Genomic DNA, 6,466 nt, shown 5'->3' on the forward strand with positions numbered 1-6,466 from the left:
GTGCTTGTTTCGGCAGCACATATACTAAAATTGAAACGATACAGAGAAGATTAGCATGGCCCCTGCGCAAGGATGACACGCAAATTCGTGAAGCGTTCCATATTTTTTAATACGATGAGCTGTAAAAGGCTCAAATCAATAACTTCTGAGGATAACCCACTAATATTATAGACTGTTAGACAGTGTTAGATTGTTTAGTTGAATTCAAACACCTATAGTATTTAGATGCCAATAGAATATTCACCTCTGACAGGACAAAAAAAATTAAAATTAAAATTAAACAAAAAGATACAAAGGAAAGATTTTTTTTTTTTTTTTCGGAACCGGGGATTGAACTCAGGCCCTTGCGCTTGCCAGGGAAGTGCTTATTCCACTGAGCCATCTCCCCAGCCCCAGAAAGTGAACCTTTTTTTTTTTTTTTTTTTTTTTTTGCAGAACTGGGGATTGAACTCAGGTCCTTGTGCTTGCCAGGGAAGCACTTATTCCACTGAGCCATCTCCCCAGCCCCCATTTTGTATTTATATATACAAAATAGTTAGAATAAATTTACAGCTACTTTCGCTTAACTCAATGAGAAGAAAGAGGTGTACTAACAGTGTTTGGACAGAATATCCTGTCTGCTTCTTGTACTATGGATAACCACTAAGAAGATAACAATGTACAGTGTATTGACTATCAAAACTGTCCTATTAATCAGCTGTGAAACCATCTCATTCATATTTATTTCTCAATATATATATATATATCCTTTTCCAACCTCCAATGGCTCTACAAAGGCTGGGCATAAAAGTATTTGCATTTAAATGTTTAGTATTAGGACTACAGTAATGTCTTCAACATCTTAAGGGTCAGTCAGTGCTTGATACAAATAATACAGTGCATAATGAAGTTAAGTACTTACACATTCAGGGGCTGGTGAGATAGTTCAGTAGAATAAGCGCTTCCCTGGCAAGCACAAGGCCCTGAGTTCAATCCCTGGTTCCACCAAAAAAAAAAAAAGTTATACATTCAGAAGCAAGTTATTCAAAAGGAAGTGATTTTGAGAGAAGGCATGAAGGGTTCTTAGGTTGCATAAAAGCTGTAAGTAACAAAAGCTACAGAGAAAATATAACAGGTACACAATGCACTGTCTAAATGTTTAATTTTTAGATTGGGGCTCTTAGGAAAAGGTAAGTCACAATCAATAGCTTGACACAGTCCTAGAAAAAGCATCCATTAAAATGGATGGGGGGGGGGCTGCTGGTTAGCTCAGTTGTTTAAGTGCCTGCTCATGCAATACAGTCAGGTGCAGGATACCGCAGTTGGATTCCTAGTTCCACCTGCCTTAACAGAGCTGCCCTTAAGGCAACCTGAGCTGCAAGCAGGCACAGGGGGCAGAGGTTCAATCCCTGGGCCTGCTGTGCTGGCCCTGCCCCTGGGGCATGCTGAGATAGCAATTGAGACTGGGCGTGGTGGAGGTCGCCTGTATCCCAGTGCTTGGGAGGCTGTAAACAGGAGAATCACTATGAGTCCAACAAATCCAATCTAGTAGGGAGACCCTGAACACCCTGTAGACCCTTCCCTAAAAATACAGAAAAAATATAAAATAAAATGGATGTTACCCCTTAACTCCTTTTAAACTCTTGAGCTCCCTAAACTAGGACTGTTTCAAAGCTATTATTTATTACTGTTGTATTAAGTATGCTTGTGGCCAGGGCATATTTTTACACTGCCTATAACTTCCTTACATACAGGAGCAAGGTCTGTGACACTCATTCATGGCTCAGGTCCTATAAGCCTATTGCCTGAGCATTAGTTCAGGCACAGTGGAGAACAAGGGTTCTTCATGGAGATTAGTTTCCCATTCTCTTTTGAAACTTGTATCATGTTGTATGTAAGAATTCACATTCCATACCCACAATGGATATCATCACTGTGTACTGGAAACGTGTACTATAAGAAGAGTACTGGGGGATTCTGGTGTTCTCTTATGCACTCATGCATTGTGCATCTGGCACGCTCTCCCTCAGGACAGGCCCTGGGCCCTGGGTCCTTGGGGAAATGGGTAGGTGGTGAAGACATGACAGCCACATGGATGACCACAAGAGCACCTAGCAGGCCTGGCATACTCGTGGTCTTGGCTGGGGTTCCTTGGTCCTTATCTGTCCTGGGCAGGGCCAGCGAGCTCTATGGTGCCTCTGCCTCGGCCCACCAAGGCTGATGAAAACCTGAATGCGAAGCCTTAATTCCAGCATTCAGTCCATTTGTTCTCTCTAGCAGTGGCGCCATGAGTCTCAGTTCTGCTTTGCCTCTAGTAACTTCAAAAGCTTGGATATTCCTTGCAGTAAAAGCCAAATTTGTCGTCATTGTCGTCGTCGTCTTCTTCTTCTTCTTTTTCTTTCTTTTTTTTTTTTTTTCTTTAGAGACAGGGTTTTGCTTTGCAATTCAGGCTGGCCTGGAACTCATGACAATCCTCCTGCCTCAGCCTCAAGTGCTAGGATTACAGGTGTGTGCCACCACGCCTAGGTCTTTTTAGTTCTTTCAAGTCTCATCTTCTAGTCATTTGAGAGTCTACCTGTTGTCCCCTTCTTTCCTTCCTTTCTTTCCTCCCTCCCTCCCTTCCTTCCTAGGAATAGAGAGGTTACTGAGGAGCAGGAGAAAGCAGTCTGGATAGAGAAGCCAAGCACCAGGGCTGTCGCAGTCAGCCCTATGGGCTGTGGTAGTCATACTCACCCACTGGCTGCTGGTCTTGGGATTTCCTGCCTGGTAGGGACAGGGAGCCCAGGGATGCAGCCTTAGGTCAGCTCCCAAGACCAGGGGAGGTAGAAAGGGTGCAAAGCGGAGCACAGGAAAGTAGGGCGAGGTGTGTGGCGCATCCAGAGCAAATACTGCCTAAACACTGGTGTGGACATGTGTCTGAGTGTGTGCGTGTGTATGTGTTTGTGTATGTGTGTGACCACAGTGGACTCTTCCTGCTTTGGAAAGGGTTCTGGAACTTGCACATGCCGGTGTTTAGGCCTAGTATTTGCTCTGGACTGTGAATTTGGGTCTTGGGCACCAGAGAAGAGTCAAAAGTCTTGAACCTCAGATGTTCTTTCTCATCCCCAAATAGCTTCTATTCTAGTGTTTTCTGCTTAGCTAATGATGAGCTAAGGCATTATGAATACCTTGAACCACAAGTAAGGAAGGAATGATATTTCTGGGCATAGTGTTGCACACCTGTAATCCTAGTACGTGGGAGACTGAGGCAGGAGGATCAACACAAGTTGAAGGCCAGCCTGAGATACATATCAAGACCTTTTTAAAAATAAAATAAAAGATAAAATAAAATAAAATTGACAGAGCTCTGATAGTACCTGCAACTGTGTGAGAGGCTATAGGCCAGTGGAACCATGGGAATGTCCTCAGTGCTGCTTCACACAAGCCCCGCTGGCCTTTTACACAGGAGGAAAAGGAGGCGAAAGGTGGGGTGGGGCAGTCTGCCCAGCACCAAGCCCAAGGCAGGCAGGTTTGCCCTGCCTAGTCCAGCCCAAACAGTCCACACCAAGGCAGTGGGCCCCAGGCTACTGAGGCTGCTGAAAGCTGGGGTAGCAAGAACTAGCTGGAGCTTGACGGAGGGGATTACCCGAGGAGGGCAAGGCTGACCCCAGAAGGATGATGAAACCAACAGGAGAGGCTCCCTCAGCTTGGGCTGTTAGAACAGCGTGTAACAGACATGGGTCAGGGAAGTCCAAGGCGCCTGTCCTTAGAGTATCTGAGCTCAGAGAGAGAGGGTGAGTTCTGGGGCTCACTGCCCCTTACTATGTACTCCAGGATGGCTTCGGGCCTCCTCCGAGCCCACAGTTGTGCTCTACCACTCACTCGGCGGCTTTTTCTTGGTGGTGGTCCTGAGTTAACTAGGCCCTCTTTCCTGAGTTAGGTCCCAGCTTGTCTCCTTCCAGGGCAGGGCTTAAACCCAGGGCCTTCAAACTGAGCTACAACCACAGGTTATTTTCTTTTCTTTTTTGAGACAGAGACTCGCTAAACTGCTAATTTACCCAGGCCCTGTTTGCGCCACCAGGCCTGGCTATGAGTTCAGGCTGGCCTTGAACTTACCATGTAGCCCAGGCTGGCCTGAACACGCAATGATCCTTTTGCCTCAGCCTCCCAGGTGCTGGGAATAAATACAGGCGTGCAAGATAGTGCCCAGCACCATTTTATGTTTTGAGACAGGGTCTCCCTGTGGCGCTCAAGCTGGCCTCACACTCAGAGACCCTCCAGCCAGCCTCAGCTTGGATGCTGGAAGTAGAGGTGTGTGGCACCACTCCAGCCTCGTTTTTCTGCAAGGATATGAATCCTGTCGTTGGCGGCCTGCATTCCCATCCCATCTAAACCTAACAGTCAGGGCTGGCGTGCGCACTTGCCTACCAAGTGCGAGGCCCTCGCTTCGACTTTCAGCACCACAACAGCAAAAGGAAGGTGACTTCTGCTCCCCGTCCTTGTCTGCTACCCTGAGCCTGGGTTTCTCCTGTATGGGGGGGAGAGGGTGGGCCTACCTCTCTGTGTCCCGGATTCTGCCCTCCTCTCCTTACTCCAGGGCAGGATGTGACAGCGTGCTGGGCGGCAGGCTGCACGTGCACGTCACAGCCGGATCCCTAGCCCCGGCGCGCGAGCGGGCTGTTTGGACGTGTCCTGGTCCACGCAACACGGAGCTGGTTATATGAGAAGGCTCCGCAGCTAGATAGTTGGAAGCGGGAGCGCCCTCTAGCGGCTGCACCTCGTAGCCTGTGGCCTTTGCTTTGCAATTTCTTTTCTTTTCTTTTTTTTTTTTTTGACGGAACTGGGGATTGAACTCAGGACCTTGGTTTTCCAGGCAAATGCTTTTTCTACTGAGCCATCTCTCTGGCCTCATCTTTTTCTTTTTAATAAAACCAATTCATATGGCTTTGGGTTGATCCTTTCTTTAACAAGTGTTTCCCAAGGGTGTTATTTGCTAGGAGGTGTCACCCTGGCCAGGGATAGGAACAAAGCAAACCAAAATCTCTGCGGTATTTTTTTCTCTAAATTGATGCAGAAGCCTGGCGTGATGGTGTATGGCTCAATCCCAGCACTGTAGCAAGCTGGGGCAGGATCACAAGTTCCAGCTCAGCCGGAGCAACTCTGCGGCTTAGCCAGATTTTGTCTCAAAATTAAAAAAAAATGGATATGTACCTCAGTGGGAAAGCCGTAGGTTCAATTCCAGAAAGACAAATAGACTATGGCAAACACAAGATCCTGAGTTCAATCCCCGGTTCCAAAAAAAAAAAAAAACCAAAAAACTAAAGAAACTGAATACTGCACCTGGTTAGTAACGCCAGTCACACTCCTGAAACCTGTGCAAAACCCTAAACTACCACGTACAGAGCAAGTAAAATAAACCACTGTGCCTTGTAAGAGTAGTGCAGCTTTGGGGAGTGATTTTTTTTTTTTTTTTTTTTTTTTTTTTCTTTTTGAGTCAGGGTCTTGCTATATAGTTCAGTCTGGCCTTGAGTTCATTTTGCAGTACAGGCTGGTCTCACTCACAAAGAGCCTCTTGCCTCAGTCTCTCAAGTGCTAGAATTATAGGCATGAGCCACCACGCCCGGCTTGGGATTGCACTCTTGGCTCTGCTTTCTTTAAATGCCTCAATGTGTTGTGGCAATCTTTTCTTGACCATGCAGATTGTATTCTGATTTTCAAACGCTTTATAGGTGGTTACTGAGTGCATTCTACTGCCTCCACGAGTTCCTCTGCTTCTCCTAGATGGGCTGGGGGGCCCAGAGACATCTCTTTGGGGCAGGGTCTCTTTCGTCTCGATCTCGTGCCCCTGGGTCACTCAGTCATAAAAGCTTTGACCACTTTGCAGCCGCAGAGAACTCTGGGAATCACTGTGGCCTTCACCCCTGGTCACCTGTGAAGAAACGGGCCTGGGAGCGGGCTCAGGCCCTTAAAGCGTCTAGGAGGTCTCTGGGCTTCCCACCTGGGGTCCTGCGGACACACTTTGCAGTGTGTTCCTCTCTCCAGCTACTTGCTCCTCCATCTTTCTCGTGTTATGGGTTTCGTACATGTGGCACTGAAGGCTGGAAATTAGCTTACACTTATGTTTTAAAATGTAAATCAGTTTAAACGCCTTCCTGGGGGTTCTGGACAGCGATCTGTGGGTCAGTGAGAGGTGAGGTCAGAACAGGCATCTCAGTGAGAGGTTTCAAGTGTCGTGCTGTGGAGGGGGCCTCCAGAAATGAGTAGAAGGGAAGCTGGTCCTCACGATGCCACTGGGGCCCTCTCATGAGTGGCTTCTGCCTGCTCACTGTACATGAGCAGACAGGGTCGGCCATGCTGGACCCTGACACAAACATAAGCAAGACCCTCATAAAAATGTTCTGTCTACCTTTTATTAAAATCATGACACCTGATCAGGCATGGTGGTGGACACTTATAATCCCAGCACTCAAGAGGCTGAGGCAGGAAGATCACTTGGAGTTTGAGGCCA

General features: G+C 47.3%; 1 non-coding gene across 1 annotated transcript; it reads left to right on the plus strand.

The window, feature by feature from the left end:
- On the plus strand, window positions 1-107 carry LOC111818348. The gene has a single exon (XR_002822367.1). It is a non-coding gene; the product is annotated as a U6 spliceosomal RNA (small nuclear RNA).
- The last annotated feature ends 6,359 nt before the right edge of the window (window positions 108-6,466 follow it).

This window comes from Octodon degus, unplaced genomic scaffold (genome assembly GCF_000260255.1).
Source record: "Octodon degus isolate 3935 unplaced genomic scaffold, OctDeg1.0 scaffold00088, whole genome shotgun sequence".
NCBI lineage: Eukaryota > Metazoa > Chordata > Mammalia > Rodentia > Octodontidae > Octodon > Octodon degus.